Raw genomic sequence first — 20809 nt, 5'->3', positions numbered from 1 at the left:
GTAAAATCATAAATTACACATAGATTCCAAGCATAGCATAGCAAAAAAAAATTTGATTCCATAAGAGTCCCCCCCTTTGAGACAAACAGTGACGCACAAAATGAGCATGCTCATCTAATGATTTTCCTTCAACTAAACTAGTTGGAGTTTCAGCACGAGCACATATGGATCAAGATGATCCAAATAGAAAACTTTAAGTGAATCCATAAACCTTTTGCTTTTTGATTTTCAATAAACACACAATTATACCAAGCAAACGAGCAAATAGACCAAGTAAGACATAAAGGCAAACGAAAAGAAGGCGAATAAAAGGGAAATATTTTTGCGTTTTTTTCGGAAAATGTTTTAGAAGTGGGGGAGAGGAAAACGAGAGGCAAATGGTGAATAATGTAATGCAAGAGATGAGAGTTTATGATAGGTACTTGGTAGGCTTGATGTAGAACCTCCCTGGCAATGGTGCTAGAAATTCTTCCTACTACTTCTTGAGCTTGTGTTGATTTTTCCCTTGAAGAGGAAAGGGTGTGCAGCAAAGTAGAGATAAGTATTTCCCTCAGTTAAGAACCAAGGTATCAATCCAGTAGGAGGCACAAGCAAGTCCCCAATATATGCACCTGTACAAACTAACAAACACTTGCACACAATGCGAAGAAGGGGTTGTCAATCCCTTCACGGTCACGAACAAGAGTGAGATCTAATAGAGATAGGTATAAAAGATAAATAAAAGGCGAAACAAAGTAAATATAAATAAATTGCAGGAAGGTATTTTTTTGGTTTATAGATCTGAAAATATATGGTGGAAAATAGACTCGGGGGCCATAGGATTCACCAGAGGCTTCTCTCTTGAAGAAAACATACGGTGGATAAACAAATTATTGTTGAGCAGTTGGTAGAAAAGCGCATAGTTATGATGATATCTAAGGCAATGATCATGAATATAGGCATCTCCTGCCTGCATCTACTACTATTACTCCACACATCGACCAACTTCTGCCTGCATCTAGAGTATTAAGTTCATAAGAACAGAGTAACACCTTAAGCAAGATGACATGATGTAGAGGGATAAACTCAAGCAATATGATATAAACCCCATCGTTTTATCCTTAATGGCAACAATACAATACCTGCCTTGCTACTACAAGAAATATGTCAACTTGTGACCACCACTATTGGTCACTGAAAGGTCATGGTTTTTCATTTGTGACCTTTTTGTGACCAAAAACAGAAGGTCAACAGCTGGCGGTCGTAAACTGACTATAGCGACCTTTCTTCTGAATGGTCATAGACGTTTATGACCAAAATATGTCCACTGTGGCGTTTTGGTCACTAGCAACCTCCCCAGGCCACGTAGGCATCCAGCGTGGCAAGCTGATGTGGCACAAGATTCAGCCCGGTCCAATTTAGTTTTCTACATGGGCCTAGCCCATTAATTCAGCCTTTCTATATTTTTTCTGTCAATTTTTGGTCGACTTCATGGGCCTGAAACATTGCAGCCTTTTTTATTATTGGGCCTTGGCCTTTTCGTCTAAATAATTTTAATTTCTTTTTTTATTAAATGGGTCCACCAGTCAGATGGGTCCCAGTTGTTAGGTTTGGGTCTGGTAAGTGAGTCCCATCTATCAGGCTCATATTCTTCATATTTCAACTAGTATTTAACTTGGCAGACAAAACCACACATGATACTTCAAATAAGAGCAACCAGATCATGTTGCCAATACATATGACCATGTGTAATACAGTACTTTACAAGGTCTACATGTGTAACGAGCTCTACAAGTGTGATACAATACTGCTTTGCAAGAAAATGACGACATGCCGGACTCACTGGACAACCATAGTCAAGGCTGGGAACAAACAAAACGGCAACATGGCTTCCTCTGTCAGGGCTGCTGATGCTGCTCCTTCCCCGCTGCCGCTGCACAGGTGAATTTCCTGCACAAGTGAAATTGGACTCAATCTGTAAACTTGTTTATACTCCTGGACTGTGTTTGGAATGAATTTCGAGTAGAAGAGTTGCAGCAACCTCCGTATTAAGTACACAAAAATAAGAAGGATTCAATAATATATATACAGGCACAAAAAGAAGAGTTGCCATCAATGCTTCAGTTCTGCACTTATCGATGCAGTGGTATATATACCAATTCATAGTACTGTCCCAACTCCTTGACTTTATAATTTAGTTTTGACATTCACATTACCAATCTGTGTTACCCCAATGAAAGTGTATATCACTGTAAACAGTATTCCATGAAAGAGAAACCCAAAGTAGACAACATTTGCCCATGGAGTACAAATATTAACCTCATTTAGTGGTAATTAATGTGTACTCCTAAACAGACGATGAAGGCTATGTTTCAGTTACCAAAAAGTGAAAATCACATAAGTAAGAAGCAAAGTTGCAGTGATTACAATTTGGCATGAACTTTCTCCAGTGGGCAGGCACAATTTGCAGAGTGTGCTCAGACAAGAGGTAGTTATTCATCTCATCAGCTACAATCTTGGCCACCTGATATACCAAGAACTAATGGTTGGTACTGCAACTCTCTCGGACGAGTACTAACTAGAAAGAGCACCATGGGGACGGGGAGGGTTGGATGGAAATCTCACCAAGATGAGGTCGAAGATGAACCAGGAGGTGCCAAAGAGGAACACGGACAGGGACAGCAGGAACGGCATGAACTCCAGCCCTCTTCGACCAACCTCTGCACAAGCACAACCACACGCATGGCTCATGACTCAGTAGTCAGCGCGTACACCAAACTGTTGACTATGGATTTCAGAAATGTGTGTGTGCGTACCGTGAAGACAGTGATCCGTGAAGCTGATCATGACGTCGACACAGGGCACGGAGATGGCGCCAAGCCGCGATGCCGCCGTCGAGGACGACAAGGGAGAGGACCAGGACCCCCGCTCGCAGTCGGCGGTGGCGACCAGGAACATACAAAGAGTACAAGAACAAACAAAGCTCATTGTCTAACCAAAAGACAGCAACAAGTCCTAACTGATGGTTACACTTAATTCACATTTTCTAACTCTCTTTTTACATGTATAAGATGCTAGAAATAAGATGTAGAGTTTTCAAAAAATAATCAGCATACTTGTAACATAACAGAAGCAGGGTGAACAGGGTACCGCATTTGATACCAACTGAAAACACTTATTACATAACAAGACAAGAGCAAATTGAACTTAGTGTCGCAGTGTTGTTTAAGACACTTCTAACATAACAGAAGCAGGGTGAACAGGGTACCGCATTTGATACCAACTGAAAACACTTATTACATAACAAGACAAGAGCAAATTGAACTTAGTGTCGCAGTGTTGTTTAAGAGAGCGGCTCGTTCAATTTAAATTCACACCGAATGAGGCCAGAACCAACTTACATGATCTGGTATAAATCTACCAAATACCCTATTTCAGCAACATCACAGAACACACGAAATAAACCTAGCATACAAGTGAGGTCGGGACCAATATACATGACCTAGTAAGGAACCAAGGACCTTCAGTAGAAACCACCAAAACCTCGGCACGATCTACAGAAACAATATTATTCTACCATTTGGTTAAAGCTAGAACACTGCGACACTACATACATCTCCCTATGCAGCAACTAAAATCAAGCATCTTCGCCATACACAAGACCAACACGGTACCAAAAATGATCTATTGCATAACCACGGCAGTTAGTACCAGCCAGCACAGTTAAAGTTGCATCCACGGATCATGGCAACTAGAGAGAAGTGATATACCTCGTTGATGGCGAGCATCTGGCCGTTGGCCTTCTTCACCTTCTTGAGCTTCCTCGGGAAGTACCTACGCGCAAACAACCAAACAATCAAACACATAAGCGCCGACGAAACCAGCGCGCGAGGAAGATCGAGGTCGGGGGAGGAGACTGACCAGAACTTGGACTTGGCGCGGACCTCATTGGTGGCCCAGAGCTTCATGCGGTAGATCTTGGGCTGCTCATCGCCGGGGGTCGACAGCGCGCGACCCACCACCTGGTACTGGTGGAACTGCGCGCAAACACAGAGAGGTCAGCCACGACGGGGGTAAGATCGACGGGTGGCAGAACTAGAGGACTGGGGGAGGACGGCGGGGCGGGGAAGAGAGAGAGAGAGGGAGGAGGAGCTTACCCTGTGGGCGACCATTCTGGCGAGCTCTCGAGACCAGAGTGCGGGGCGGCGAGTGCGGGGCGGCGAAGCGAGAGGCGAGGTTGGAGACGTAGTGCTGGAGGAAGGAGGAGGCGGCGGCGAGGGGGTGGGAGGCGGGAAGGGGGAGGGGCACCGTTGAACTATATCGACGCCGCGGACGATGACGAGCACTCCCCTCCACCTCCGCCCCCGAAGCTCATCTCCATGCCTCCTCCCTGGTCACCGACGCCTTGCGCGCCGGAGATGGCTACCGGCCTAGATGGTGGCGACAGAGAGGGAGTTGGGTGAGTGGGTGGGAAGAGGGAGTGGGTGGATCTGGCCGCCGGTTGAGGGGAAAGGAGGGGAGCGGCAGCGGAGAAGGGGGATCCAACGGGTTGCGGCGCAGGTTGAGGTACGGGTGTAGGGTTAGGGAAGGGAGGTGGCTTGGGGGTGGCGATGCGGTGGGGAAGGGAGGGGTCAGGGTGGCGATGCGATGAGGATGGGCGCGGGGAGGCCATGGATGCGGGGAGGTCGCCGCCGGCTGGTGGGATCGGGGGAGGGGGGTCTGAGGGGGATGAGGGGGATCTGCATCGGGGGAGAGGGGAGAGGAAGAAGGAAAGAAAGAAAGAAAGGAGGCGGGGGTGGATGGAAGATGCCAGCTAGGGTTTCGCCTCAGGTGGGGTTGGCGGGGGAGGCGAGGAGCGACGGCTACCATTGGATCCGGGAGGATCCAATGGTGTTTTGTGCATGATCTGTGTGCCTTGTCCATGGACCAATCAGAACGCAATACAATATTATGACCAATTGAATTGGTCGTGATAAATTTAAAAATAAGATGTTAGATCATCTTAGCTATTTACTTGACCTGATACATTGGAAAAAAAATGAAACAAATGAAAACCTTCTCATCATGTCATCAAATGTGACCTAGTTTTTACAATAAAAAATAACAAAATAGTAATAAGGAACTTTTCATTTTCTTTGCACGAAAATTCATTTTTCATTTTTCGAGTGCTCAAAATGAGTTTTTTTGTGAAGAACATACCAAATATTTGTTGCAAAATTGTATCAAATCATTTTTCTAAAATACTAGACCATATTTAATGTACAAATAACCAAATGGTTGGGTGTCAAAACTTTTAATCCACCTCTCGTGAAATAGACAAATTTCCGCCGATTCAGCTGGAAGCGGGTCAAATTTGAACTACAGCTGCCTCATAGTTTGCTATTTATTTTTTTTCAAAAATAATTTCTAGGTACATAAGTACCTATTTAATCAGAGAAACACCAAAAAATTCCAAGATTCAACCACTAGCTAGGAACAGTCAAGCCCGCCGTTTTGACCGCATATTGAAACGGGCATAAAAAATTCATAAAAAATCAAAAAAATTGGAAAACCTTCGCATTGTGTCATTATATGTGACCAAGTTTCCAGGAAAAATAATAAACTTGTAATACGGAAATTATTTTAGAAAAGTGTTCTCATAAATGAGCTATCATGTGTGAAGATTCATGGATTTCAACCCAAACGCTCAATCTCATGGCCACATTCATGGCATAGTTTGTTCAAATGATCTCATATTATGCACAAGGGTGCATCTTGGAATTCCAAACAATGTTGCCAAAGGGAGTTTTCATTTTCTTTGCACGGAAAATTCATTTTCCATTTTTCGAGTGCCCGAAATGAGGTTTTTTTGTGAAGGACCTACCATATATTTGTTGCAAAATTGTACCAAATAATTTCTACAAAATACTAGGACATATTTAATGCACAATTGACAAAATGGTTGGGTGTCAAAATTTTTGATCCACCTCTGGTGAAAAAGACAAATTCCCGCCGATTCAGTTGGAAGTGGGTCAAATTTGAACTGCAGCTGCCTCATAGTTTGCTATTTATTTTTTCCAAAAATCATTTCTAGGTACATAAGTATATATTTAATCAGAGAAACATCAAAAGTTTTCCAAGATTCAACCACTAGCTAGGAACGGTCAAGCCCGCCATTTTGACCGCATTTTGAAACGGGCATAAAAATTCAAAAAAAATCAAAAATTTGAAAACCTTCGCATTGTGTCATTATATGTGACCAGGTTTCCAGGAAAAATAATAAACTTGTAATACGGAAATTATTTTAGAAAAGTGTTCTCATAAATGAGCTATCATGTGTGAAGATTCAAGGATTTCAACCCAAACGCTCCATCTCATGGCCACATTCATGGCATAGTTTGTTCAAATGATCTCATATTGTGCACAAGTGTGCATCTTGGAATTCCAAACAATGTTGCCAAAGGGAGTTTTCATTTTTTTTGCACGGAAAATTCATTTTCCATTTTTTGAGTGCCCGAAATGAGGTTTTTTTGTGAAGGGCCTACCATATATTTGTTGCAAAATTGTACCAAATCATTTTTATAAAATACTAGGACATATTTAATGCACAATTGACAAAATGGTTGGGTGTCAAAAGTTTTGATCCACCTCTAGTGAAAAAGACAAATTCCCGCGATTCAGTTGGAAGCGGGTCAAATTTGAACTGAGCTGCCTCATAGTTTGCTATTTATTTTTTCCAAAAATCATTTCTAGGTACATAAGTATCTATTTAATCAGAGAAACATCAAAAGTTTTCCAAGATTGAACCACTAGCTAGGAACGGTCAAGCCCGCCGTTTTGACCGCATTTTGAAACGGGCATAAAAAATTCAAAAAAATCAAAAAATTGGAAAACCTTCGCATTGTGTCATTATATGTGACCAAGTTTCCAGGAAAAATAATAAACTTGTAATACGGTAATTATTTTATAAAAGTGTTCTCAGAAATGAGCTATCAAGTGTGAAGATTCATGGCTTTCAAGCCAAATGATCAATCTTATGGCCACATTCATGGCATAGTTTGTTCAAATGTTCTCATATTGTGCACAAGGGTGCATATTGGAATGGCAAGCAGTGTTGCCTAAGGAAGTTTTCATTTTCTTTGGACGAAAAAACCATTTTCCATTTTCTGAGTGCCTGAAATGAGTTTTTTTTGTGAAGGACCTACCATATATTTGTTGCAAAATTGGACCTAATCAATTTTATAAAATACTAGGCCATATTTAATGCACAATTGACAAAATGGTTGGGTGTCAAAATTTTTGATCCACCTCTGGTGAAAAAGATAAATTCCCATCGATTCAGTTGGAAGCGGGTCAAATTTGAACTGCAGCTGCCTCATAGTTTGCTCTTTATTTTTTCCAAAAATCATTTCTAGGTAAATAAGTATCTATTTAATCAGAAATACATGGTTTGATGGCGAGACATCGAGGTTTGGACGGTGGCCGAGGGCCCCAACTCTAGAGCGCGTAAGCTCGCATGCCCGCTGCGTGGTCACTGCGTGACCGTGGCATTGCCATGTGTTCTGGGCAGCCTAGGCATGTCTAGTGGGTTGGGCACTCCCCAGGTAGGTGCTAGGAAGAAAATCACAACATAAGATTCTCACGAGGAGACCGATTGATGCTCAAACATGAATAAGCAGCCAAGTGTTTGATTTGCGGTATGGGAAATGCACATGGCTAATGGGCGTGAGTTTTGGCTGAGGATGATCAGTTACTAAGAAGACCGTCTTCACAAATTTTCACCTCAAAAGGAGGAGCCTAGGTGGTACTTGCTTTACAAAGTACCACACTGGACATAAATACGAATGTTGAAGCTGGGCTCAAAATAATGAATGGATTGAGCTGGCATTTGGTGGAGGATGGTTATTTGGGCATAGGAAAGCACTTTAGAAAATGGATACCATTTGGACATGCCAAAGTGGTACTTCCTTCACAAAGTGCTGCTCTGAACAGAATAGGAAAATGAATATTTTCGAATTATTTTTGAACTAGGCAAGGAATGTTTTTGACATATTTGATGAAGATATGATCCAAAACATTTATGAGAATTTTTTGGGAATTTTTGGAATAACAGAAATATAGGTTGCTTCACAACCTAGGGCAAAAAGTGCCACATGGACATGACACATAGGCAAAACTGATGAGATGGCGCCTAGTCATCACAACCCACCACAATCTACAAGGCTATGACCATCTATATTGGCCATTAACAACTAGAAATAAGGCAGCGGGCTAGCACTGTTTGCTTTGTGACCATTTCGTGTAAGGAAATTACGACCTTTATGACCAAAATGGTCGCAATGGTTTAGGGTTTGGAGCCCCCCGAACAGCTTTTGACCAATTGGTCTGAAATGGTCATAGATCTATGACAAATTCTTCCAGGGTCACTGATAGAAGGTCACTAGTTGACATATTTCTTGTAGTGCCCCTTCTGTCACTGGGTGAGGATGCCGCAAGATTGAACCCATCACATAGCACCTCTCCCATTGCAAGAAAAACAATCTATTTGGTCAATCCAAATCGATAGATCGAAGAGAATTACTAAGCTATCTCAATCATGCATAAAAGAGTTCAGAGAAGACTCAAATAATATTCATAGATAATCTGATCATAAATTCACAATTCATCGGATCTCAACAAACGCACAACAAAAGAATATTGCATAAAATAGATCTCGAAGAATATCAAGGAGAACTACTCACGCTTCATCGGAAGGGCAGCAAGGTTGATGTAGAGGCCCTCTGTGATCTAATCCCCCTCCGGTGGAGTGCCGGAAAAGGCCCCAAGATGGGATCTCACGAGAACAGAAACTTGCAGTGGTGGAAAAGTATTTTTTTGGGCGCTTCTGATGTAGAGGGAATATTTGGGTATTTATGGAGCAAGAATTATGGTTGGAAGGTCTACGGGAGGCCCACAAGCCTAGGTGGCATGCCCCTAGGGCTTGTGGCCGCCTTGTAGGTCTTCTGGCCTCCTCTCTGAGTCTCCTGGGTTTCTTCCGGTCCAAGAAAAATCATCGTAAAGTTTTATTCTGTTTGGACTCCGTTTGATATTCCTTTTCTATAAAAGTCAAAAACAAGGAAAAAAACAAAAACTGGCACTGGGCAGTAGGTTAATAAGTTAGTCCCAAAAATAATATAAAATAGCATATTAATTTATATAAAACATCCGAAACAGATAATATAATAGCATGGAACAATCAAAGATTATAGATACGTTGGAGACGTGTCGCATCACACTTTTATATTGACTGACAACTCAGATAAATATGATGACTAAAAATTTCCTATGGAAATGTACGAGGATGTGCAATGATCTAGCATAATATGTATAACAGTAATGAATAGTTGCCTTGCCATAACTATCATGTCAGCTCTATATGATCATGAAAAGAAAAATGAAAATGAAAACATAAGCCAATGGAAATTGCATGGCAATGTATCTTGGAAAGGCTACGGAAATGCCATAATAGGTTGGTATGGCAGCTGTCTTGAGGAGATAGGTGTCTTATGTGCAGGAGAACAAATGGAAGTCCTCCCACCGAGTTTGGATGCACTAGCGGAGATTGCACCATGTCTCTATGTGAGAGTAAGCAATGCATAGTACCAAAGAGGCTAGCAAAATATGGATAGGCGGAGGTGCATTGAAAACCTTGACTCACAACCAAAACACCTCACTAATACTTTATAGTCTACACCGGGTTATCATGAGACTGATTACTCCAAGGGAAAGTGTTTCATGAAGCCTAAGCCCGTTGTGCATATCCGACCCATGATACGTGAGAGTTACTTACAACGCCCTTCAACTTAGACCCCTCACAACCAGTTTCACTTCAACGACGATAAGTATTGACATGTATGACCATACACCACCTCTCCACTAATTTATTCAAATTCTTTCATAGACACATCCAATAATTACTCACACATTATCTCAAAATTATTGCCAGAAACCCAATTATCAAGTTCGTTGATTTACAAGTGCATGTAAGTTTTTATCATACCACCGGTGGATACCTATTATTTTTAAGACCAACGCACAATTCATGCACACAACAAGCTACTATTCAACTCTCTAAAAAGGTATAAGTGAAGCAAGAGAGTCTAAATCAATTATATAAAAGCATGTCATCCTGCCGTGCTCTAACATGTATAAGTGAAGCATAAGAGCAAATTATATAAAAGACTCAACTCAAAAGATATAAGTGAAGATCAAAGAGCATTCTAAAAATTATGACAAAAGTGTGTCTCTCTCAAAGTGCGTAATTGGAACATAATGATTATGAAGACCAACAAACAAAACAAAAGCAAAAACAAATGACACTCCTATCATAGCACATATCATGTGAACAAATAAAAACTTTGGTCCAACCGAGACATACCAATAATTGTTTAAGAGGAAAGAGGGGATGCCTTCTGGGGCATCCCCAAGCTTAGATAATTGAGTCTCCTTATATATTACCTTGAGGTGCTTTGGGCATCACTAAGCTTAGAATCTCTCCGCTTTGTATTCCTCTCATATTCGTGTCTCACCTCGATCTTAACAACTTCATTCACATGAAACTCAACAGTACTCATTAGAAGGGTTAGTACAGATAAATTTAAATCACCTATCATGTACTGATAAGAAATTTTTCATAATTATATTAAAGTATTAGCTATTGTATACTTTCATTTTGACAATTTATATCCCCCAATAAAAGCCATGAAAACTCTAGAACAAGTAGATGACAAAACTATAAAGCAATTTGTCAAAACTAGAAAAGTCAATAGTAATCTAGTTAATTTGCGTGCTTCTGTAACTTCAATAATTCTAAAAAATTAGGACATAGAATTTATATTAAAGTAATGTACAAAAATTACAGAGAAAGATGATGTCTAGTACATACTAACAATTCAAATGCTAGAGGTAAAAGTTCCTATTTTGGTCGAGAACTAAACTAATAAACAATTGCAACATCCTAGTATCTACTCTTGGCACCTTATTTCAAAGAAAAGATACAAACACAATTACTACAGTAGCAATATTATTGTTGATACACAAGAAAAAAGATAACTATTGGGTTGCCTCTCAACTAGCACTTTTCTTTAATACCTTTTAGTTAGGTATAATACAACATCAATTTTTATCATCATTCATTCCACATTCATTCTGTAGCAGGTTTCCTAGTAGGCAAACATAGATGATTGAAAGGACTATATTTAGTGATTTTAACATCCATGAAGTCAAATTCTTGTGGTGGTGGATCTTCTTCATAGAATACCTCATACATAATAGTTATTTCATCTTCAATGGGGTTCCTAGCGGTATGCCTAAATAAATTATCTATAATCCATTCAAATTTATCGTTAGTATGCTCAAGTAAATTACTAACCAAAACAATAGGTGGAACCCTTTTCCTAGCATTTCACCAAATCCCACATAATCATTGGATTTCATTCTTCTCATAGCATCTTGATCATAAATAATCTACAGGAGGACATCCACGATTTATCCTATAATGAGCAAAAATATCCCTAGCTTCTTTCATTATGAAATCAAATTTATCATTAGGATAGGATCATGTATATATTAGATATTTCAAGAAACATTCTTTGCAAGGAGGGATGTATGTGCACAAATTTTCTCTCTAATTCTCTTATCAGCATAACTACAACATCCACATAAACATTTGTTTTCGTAAGTATAGATCACCCGGTTAGTGGTATGAGTCCTCAACAAGTAAATAATTCCTAAATAATACTCTGCCCAATAACATTCTCCCTTCCCATAAAATACTTATTTGTTTTCCAAGTTAAGAGAATATCATCATCACGAGAATCTTCATCATAAATAGGTGAATTAAGTGTTAAGACCGCTATCCAGCATGCATCTCAAAGTATTAAGTTTGCAAGAAATAGAGCAGTGAAATAATATTTGTTTTCGTAACCATGTTTTTATCCTTAGTGGCAACAGTGCAATACATGTCTTGTCCCTTTTTGTCATTGGGATATAGATCACCGCAAGATTAAAAACCACTACAAAGCACCGCTTCCTCTAAAAAATGCCCATCAATCTTGGCCAAAGCCAACAAATAGAACGAAGAACATGCAAACCTATTTACTTACAATAAAGAAACCTCAACAGATTCAATTGAATTCAGTGAACAATCTGATCATAAAGTGACAATTCATCACAGCTCAACAAACACATCCATGAATTACATCAGATGGATCTTATCATGTGAGGAAACTCATGGGAACATGGTATTGAAGATTTGAGAGAGGGAGAGACAGAGAGCCATCTAGCTACGGCTATGGACCCTAAGGTCCTAAGGGACCTACTCACACATGGTCATGGAGGCAACATGGGTAATGTATGTCGTGACCCAACACATAGCAATCCACATCATACATACACACAACATGCAAGTATGTGTTGGTACAACATAGCATCACAACATAACTCTATGTCAAATATGGATAAGGCTCAAGAGAGCCATACATAACATGATATTACAAACATGGGCCTCATGACCCAACATAAAAATCCATACAAGCAACGGAAGCATAAACCTGTCTGAGTACTGACAGCTTAAAAGAAAGAAGGCTAGAAAGCCTGTCTATTTACAAGACCTCCATACAAACCACATCTCTATCTAGGATTCCCAAGCTACTCGTTGAAGCCCACATGAAACTACTAGTTAGACTGACGTCTCCTCCGCAAAAACATAAATTAAGCAAACGTGACTATAAATGTACTCATCAAGACTTACATCAGAACTATCTACTTATGCATCAATATCAACAATGGGGTTGTGGAGTTTAACTGCAACAAGCCAGTTTTGACTCAGTAGCTATCATGTACTACGACTACCAGTATTTTCTTTGTGGTCAAAAAGCTCACACTAGTCCACATATTCACCATATCAATACACCACTATGGATTCTCTCCCGTCTCCCTACGAGAAGCTCACCCATAGAACTCACACTTATCTTGCGCATTTTAGGGTACCCATTTCAAGTTATCTATGAACCATATAAGTCTCCAAGTAGTCCATATCCGAGGACGCGGCTATTCGAATAAATCATATTACCAGGCAGGGGTGTACTTCTTCACACACGCTCCCACCATTACCACAATATACATGTCATGTATCTCAACAACCTTCAAGCGAAAGCATAGCGAGGGTGTCGGCCACAACCTGACTAACCACGCAAGACTCTAGTCCAGATTTATCGCCTATCTGAGGTTGAACCCGCAAGGGAAGTCTGGCTGAAGTTTCCATCACGGCCCAAACGATGTGTGTAGGGTTCCCAAGTCTACTTCAATGAATGGTTCTACGCTTGGTACACCGGGCCACGGTGCCTAGTATGTCCCAAGACCACTTGTACCGGGTGCCACTTGGTAGACTACTAGCACTATGTACAAACACCAGAAACTAGTTGCAACTCCTGGAAAGAGAACAAGGTGATTAATAGCCAAGATGGGTCATATTTCAGGGCCCAATGTGTGGTAGTAGCTAGTCTTGGATAACATACACAAAACTTAGTTCCTAAAGACGATCTCAATGAGACAACCCACCATGTACTCCTACATGGCCTCTCATCACTACCGTTACCAAATCATGTTTACACACTTAACTCTCAACATCAGAACATGATCACAATATTCCAATTCATTCCCGAATGAATCAGACCTGACACAACTTTAAGCAATAGCAGGCATAACAACCAAACATGGATGAGTAGGCACAACATGGCTCAAGCAATTCCTACTCATGCTAGAAGGTTTAAACTTTTACTGTAGCAAAGACAGGTCATGCAGAGGAATGGGTTCGACTACCGCAACATGGAACAATTGAATCGTTGTTTTCCTAATGCAATAAAAGAGTGCAGCAGTGAGAGAGTGGGATTGTATCAGAGTGATCACAGGGGGTTTGCTTGCTTGACACTTCTGAAGATAGTATTGTGTCTTCATCAGTGACTTCAATCTCAACATCGGAACAACATCTACCGAGAGGGAACGAACACCGAAAAAACATAAAAAGGAACCACAATCAATGCAATGCACAACCAAATGAATGGCATGACATGTTAAGGTACTGAATTGACTTAATTCATTGATTAGTCATATTAAATGAAGTGGAATTCAAACATATACTGAATCCTAACTCCAAACTATATATTAAAATTTCCCTAATCATGATTTGTCCTTGACAGTGATGGTAACTTGTTTAAACATGCATGATCATGGCATAAACAGATTCTTCATATTTCTCTGATCATTTTTCATATAGAAATTATTTTCATCTGAGTGATAGATTAACTTCTATGGTTTTCCAAAGTTTGGAGTATTTTCTAAATTAAACAAATCATTTTCTAATTTATTCAAAATCCAGAAAATAATTATTGCATCAGCATAACATCATCACCACGTCAGCAGTCAACAAGGTCAAATCTGACGTGTGGGTCCTACATGTCAGCGTAACAGTTGCTAAACGGGTTAAAATCCCGCGTTGACTAGGATTTGACCATCCACAGGGCCCACTATCAGTGACCCTAGGGTTAGTTAGTGGGGGTGATTAGCGCTAAACTGATTACTGCCACATCGGCAAATCATCGTTTAGCCGTCGGTGACCAAGTCCCGTGGCGGAGACTCGCCGGGGTGGCACTGCAGGGGGCGGATGGACGAGCGAAAGGCACCAGGAGGAAGCCCTCACTCGTGCGTTGATACATCTCCAATGTATCTATAATTTTTTATTGTTCCATGCTGTTATATTATCAATCTTGGATGTTTTACAATCATTTTATAGCAACTTTATATCATTTTTTGGGACTAACCTATTGATATAGTGCCTAGTGCCAGTTGTTGTTTTTTGCTTGTGTTTTTACTTCGCAGAATATCAGTACCAAACGGAGTCCAAATGCAGCGAAACTTTTTGAAGATTTTTTTTGGACCAGAAGACAACTTGGGAGCTAAGAAAGCACCTGGGGGAGGCCCATGGGGCCCCGCAAGGCACCAGGGCGCGTCCTGATGGGTTATGGGGCCCACGGGGGTCTCCTCCACCGCCTCTTCGCTCTATAAATACTCAGATATTCCAGAAACCCTAGAGGAGTTGACAAAACACAATTCCAGCCGCCGCAAGTTCTAGAACCACGAGATCCGATGTAACACCATCACGGAGGGGTTCATCATCCTCATTGGTGCCTCTCCAATGATGCGTGAGTAGTTCATCATAGACCTACGGGTCCATAGGCAATAGCTAGATGGCTTCTTCTCTCTTTTTAATTCTCAATACAATGGTCTCTTGGAGATCTGTTTGATGTAATGACTTTTTGCGGTGTGTTTGTTGGGATCCGATGAAGTTTGAGTTTATGATCAGTTTCTATCCATGAATATTATTTGAGTCTTCTTTGAGCTCATATGCATGATTATTTACAGCCTCGTATTTATTATTCAAATCTTTGGTTTAGTTAGGCCGACTAAATCGATTTTTCTTGCCATGGGAAGAGGTTCTTTGTAATGGGTTCGATCTTATGGTGTCCTCACCCAGTTATAGAGGGGTAGCGAGGTATGTATGTATCGTTGCTATTAAGGACAACAAGATAGGGTCTATTCCTACAAGAATAGATCTTGTCTACATCATGTCATCGTTCTTATTGCATTACTCCGTTTCTCCATGAACTTAATACACTAGATGCATGCTGGATGGCGGTCGATGTGAGGAGTAATAGTAGTAGATGCAGAATCGTTTCGGTCTACTAATATTGGATGTGATGCCTATATATTGATCATTGCCTTGGATATCATCATAACTATTTGTTCTTCTATCAATTGCCCAACAGTAATTTGTTTACCCACCGTATGCTATTTTCTCGAGAGAAGCCACTAGTGAATCTACGGCCCCCAGGTCTATCTTTTATCATATTGCTTTCTGATCTGTTTTTTACCGTATTTTTTTTAGAACTATTATTCTAAAAACCCAAAAATACCTTGTTGCATTTTTTATTTCGTGTTTTATTCAGATCTATTTATCCAAACTAATACAATTTAATCTATCTTTTTATCGAGGAGGGATTGACAACCCCTCTTACGCGTTGGGTTGTGAGGATTTGTTCTTTGTGTGCAGGTACCGTTTACATGGCGTTGCTTGGTTCTCCTACTGGATTGATACCTTGGTTTCATAACTGAGGGAAATATCTACTGTAGATGTACTGCATCATCCCTTCCTCTTTGGGGAAATACCGACGCAGTTTCAAGCCGCATCATGCGCATCCAACGGTGGCCTCAGGTGGCACAGGGACGGCAGGGAATGTCGACGGCATCAAGCTCCCGCGGCGATAGAGCCGCTACTTCAAGCGGGATGGCACTATGGTGCAGCACGGGGAAGCAAGTTGGGCTCACGGTTGGGTTGCCGAGAGCTCCAGGAGGTCAACGATGTGTTCGTACGTGACTGAAATAAACCCTGGCCGGGACGGCGACATGGCCGACGGCAGGGGAATCTCGGCCATGATGATTACCGATGCTAGGGGACGCATTCGACGAAGGGAGCAGCGGGGAAAGTGCTAGGGCTCACAATAAACAGGCATGGATGGTTAGTGGGCTCGGGGGCGCGCTGGAGGTGGTGAATCGGCGATGGAGACCGACGGTGCAGAGAGACGAGGTCGAGCTCGATGGCGTCTCTTCGGGGTGTGCGGGATCACGATCTGCGGCTTGGTGACTTTCAGGTTGTTTGTGGGGCTCCCAGACATGGCATCGCGGCGTCTCGTCGACGGTGGCCACGCGAACAACGTACGGCGTCCATGGCTGCTCTCGGTTGGTGCTCGGGGAAGGAGCTAGAGGGGAGAGAGGGAGAGAGAGAGAGAGAGTAAGGGGAGATGCAGAGGGGCAGCGCGGCATCTCCCAGGCGATGCAGATGAGGACGGCACTACTAGAAAAACCGCTACTAATGGCGCACCTAATTTGGCCAATAATGGCGCATCACAGGTGCGTCATTACTAGCACGCCATTAGTATCTGATATACTAATGGCGCACCACTGGTGCGCCATTATTATAGGCCACGGTGCGCCATTAGTATGCCTCCCAGGGCCATGTATACCCAGGTGCTTTGGCATACTAATGGCGCACGACGAAGGGATGCGCCATTAGTAACCGCGGCATACTAATGGCGCACTGTCCAGTGATGCGCCATTAGTATGCTTTGTCATACTAATGGCGCACTGTCATGTGATGCGCCATTAGTATGAATATTAGGTTTTTTTTATTTTTTTATTTTCTGTTTTTTGCACAGGTTACAAAATGTATAATTTGACAAAATATAGACAGCACACATCAACAACAGATTCATCGAATACAATAGAAGATTAGTCTTTGAATACAATTCATCATATTAGTCTCCGAATACAATTCATCATATTAGTCTCCGAATTGAAAAGACCGAACAAAGATAGAACATTATATTACAAGTCTCGAGACCGCGAGTAGCGAGTTTGTCTTCACATTACAAGTCGATATCGATCATCTAAACTACCATCACATAGAAGAGAGTTGCAGTCATCACGATGAGCATCATCACGATGAAACTCGTCTTCATACAGTTCCTCCAACGCTCCCTCCCCTCTCCCGCTAGATAGCGGGCGTATCTAGATTCGGCCTCGGCCCTAGTGGTGTACCCTTTGTAACTGTTACCGCTGAATCGGTGAACCTGTCTCCGACACTCCTCCCAGTCATCGTAGACTCCGGGAACCTTACCCTTGTACACGACATACGTCGGCATCGCTATGCACTAGCCAAACGAAACGTTAGTACCAATTCACAGACAATACATAAGCAATATATAAGTATGCAACAGAACGATCGGAAGAGAAAAGCAAGACATTAATAGCATCGATTACATCTAAGTTGAACGACTCTCGAAACCAAAGAGACATACTACAAGTTCATTAAAGTTTAATTACAACATGAGCCAATCGATGTTTCAGAACTAGACACAGCATCACTGCTTTCGACTCGACTCAAGGGACCGGAGCGTGGATGAAGCCGCCGTCTATCGTGGGAGTCATGAAATAACGGTCGTTGTCAGCCTGCATTTGTAGCATTGTGTCGATGTCACTGTTGGACGGTTGATTGTTGAGGTAGAACTGCCCCGAGGTACGAAGGACATCTTGATGGATGATTTCCACAAACTCCGACTGGATGCGAAAGAATTCTTGTCGGAGGTCCGCGTCCTGGATTGCCGACACGCTCTTTGCCCAATCTTTGAGTTTACTCGGTAGCAGAAGTTGATGATGGTCCCGTACGATCGCCCGCATGTGATGGATCGCGTAGTAGGCACCCTTCTGACCGCCAGGCGGCTGCTTGACGCAGCAGAACGTCGTATTGTGGGAGAACACGTGCTTGTCGTACTTACGAATAGGCTTGGTGAAGGTGCCTCCAGATTTGGCGTAGCCGGGGAGAACATCATCAAGAACCTTCTTGACATTTGTGTAGTCTATGTTCGACTGACGGTCCGGGTCGAAATACGTGGCCATGGAATATTTGGGGCTTAGGAGGATGAGCGTGCAACGTGTGTCACTGCAGAAAACACGGAATGTTAAAAGAAAAACGCTCGAAATGTAAGAATTCATATGTTACGGGCCGGTTGAGGGGAGGACTTACTCGGGAAAGTAAGGCACGAGGAAGTTATCCTTATCTTGGTTTGCCAGAATGACGCCTTTGAGGTAAGAACTCGCGACTTGCCGGTCCCCAGCGCTGCCCAAGATCTTGGCACGCATGTAGAAGGGGTCGACTATCACGATGTCCGGGGTCTTGTCGCGAATGATCCGCATCTTCATACTCAGCGAAAATAGCCGAACGAAGGTGTAGTGCAGCGGATGAAGGTTCAACATAGCGTGGATGTCATCAAAACGCAGGACGATCGTACGCCCGATGGAGTTATCCACAAAGCCCTTGCCCTCTGGCACCTTGGCCGCGAAAACCGGGTATGCCACATCCTTCTCTTTGAGACGCCGCTTCTCCAAAGAAAGAACATTGTCATGCAGACTCCGCATAGCACCGGTTGCAGCATTGAGCATATTTGTCGGTAGCATCGCCCTACCCGCCACATGCACCCTCCTCGAGATATCCTGCGGTGAAGGTGGCCCGTCCTGAGCACGGATCGTACTCGGTGCCAGCTGGCTTGCACCCTTCTTAGTCTTTCTTTTGCGTGCCTTCTTCTTCTCCTGTAATGGGACCGAGTTCTACTCACAGACCGCCTTCTTGAGTGTGTTGGGGCTGATAATATTTCGCACCTCACCTATCTGAGGCTCGGTGAAGTCGGCAGCTGGAGGCGTCTCCTGAGAGCTGAACGCCAGACGGCGCCTGTTGCAACTTGGCTTCTCCGCGGTACCAGCTAGATCGCACACGTCTTTTGTTGGGTTTGGTTCTTGAGAAGGAGGCCCCATGAAGTCGCCATCGTACCCATGATCGGCAAAGTACTGATCAACGTTGCCAAACGTATCATCGTCATCGTCGTCGTCGTTCTGATCCTGTGCCATATGCATGTTTGGATCCAGTGGCATAGGGATGTCCGGCACCGTTGCGGTGGTCTTGCCATGGGGCCGACTTGGCGCCGGCACGACTGGCGGTGTTGTCTTTAGGGTGGTGTCCCCCGCCCCCAAACGAATCTGGCTCTTCGGCCAAAGCAGGGGCCAGCTCAGGCAGGCGCTGAGGGTCATCACGCCATCATCGTCAGCCCCGATGGGTCGAATCGGAGGTAACAAGTCGTCGCAGCCTGGCAGCACCCGAACCAGTTGAACCCTAAACAAGTTGGGTGGCATCTGGGTACCGTGGAACAAGGGGTTGCCCGGTTGAACGATTTTGCCCTTGGCGTCATCGACCAACTCGTTGTTCACGAAGTGGAGGAGAGTGCACGGAACGTCGGCGGTGCCCTGCAAAAACATGTAGGGCATCAGGGATGCCCAGTCAAAGGCAAGGAGATGAAGTCCTCGGCCGAGAGAGGCTTAATTAGTTACCGTGATGATGGCGTCGAGCTCGGCTAATGTCGACGCACCGCCAACGGCGGGCGTGCAGTTGACGGAGGGGCCGCTTGCTGCAGAGGTGCCGGCCGGCGTACACCCGGGTGCATTAAGCTCCCGTGCCGGCGTCGGAGATACCAATGCCGCCTCCGCCGGAGGCACTAATGGCCCCGCCATCGCATTATGCGAGTTGCTGGCCGTGAAGCTAGGAATCGGGGGCGGCCCCTATTGGCCGCCCGCAATCCACGCACTCAACCCCGAGATCAAGGTAGGCACAATGGCGGTGATCGTCGCTCCGAGTCGTTGTTCCACTTGCTCTTGGACAATCTTCGGAATCTGCGCCACCTGTGCCTTGAGTTCTTGAACCTCTCGCGCCTGGCTTACCGAGCTGGTCTTTTTCTCCTTCCGCACACCAGCGGTATAGTATGACCCCCATTTTGTCGACAAGCCTTTGCCGGCCACACGACCAGCTGACGTCGGCTTACTGAGCTTATCCTTGTTCTTCATTACATTCAACCCCCTATTTAGAGTGGTGTCCCAAGGGTTGCTCTTAGTCGACCCCACGCTACTGCTTTCAGTCGCCTGTGGAAGGAATGTGAACCATTTAGAAATTTGGCTTCATTAATTAGAATGCAACCATATGGAGCTAATTACGCGGGGGTGTATTCCTTACCAGAACAAGCTCAAGCTGCCTGGTCTTCGGATCCGTGGTAAGCTCCTTTGTTTTCGGATCCTTCTTGTACCGGGCCCTGACAAAGTTCCTGGTCTGCTTGTCACCGTATTTATCGAAGAGGGGCAGTAGGCCTTGCTCGCCACG

At 43.3% G+C, this 20809-nt stretch overlaps 1 long non-coding RNA gene across 1 annotated transcript; it reads right to left on the bottom strand.

Annotated features, from left to right (window-relative positions):
* Nucleotides 1-3726: 3726 nt before the first annotated feature.
* LOC123040563 (uncharacterized) lies at nucleotides 3727-4184 on the bottom strand. Its single transcript, XR_006418195.1, has 3 exons — nucleotides 4137-4184; nucleotides 3901-4016; nucleotides 3727-3813 (listed from the first exon to the last, which is right to left on the bottom strand). It is a non-coding gene; the product is annotated as an uncharacterized lncRNA (long non-coding RNA).
* Nucleotides 4185-20809: the final 16625 nt, after the last annotated feature.

Source organism: Triticum aestivum, chromosome 2B, assembly GCF_018294505.1.
Source record: "Triticum aestivum cultivar Chinese Spring chromosome 2B, IWGSC CS RefSeq v2.1, whole genome shotgun sequence".
In the NCBI taxonomy this organism is placed as follows: Eukaryota; Viridiplantae; Streptophyta; class Magnoliopsida; order Poales; family Poaceae; genus Triticum; species Triticum aestivum.
The sequence above is the reverse complement of the archived record's forward strand: the minus strand, read 5'-3'. Positions and strand labels throughout refer to the sequence as shown.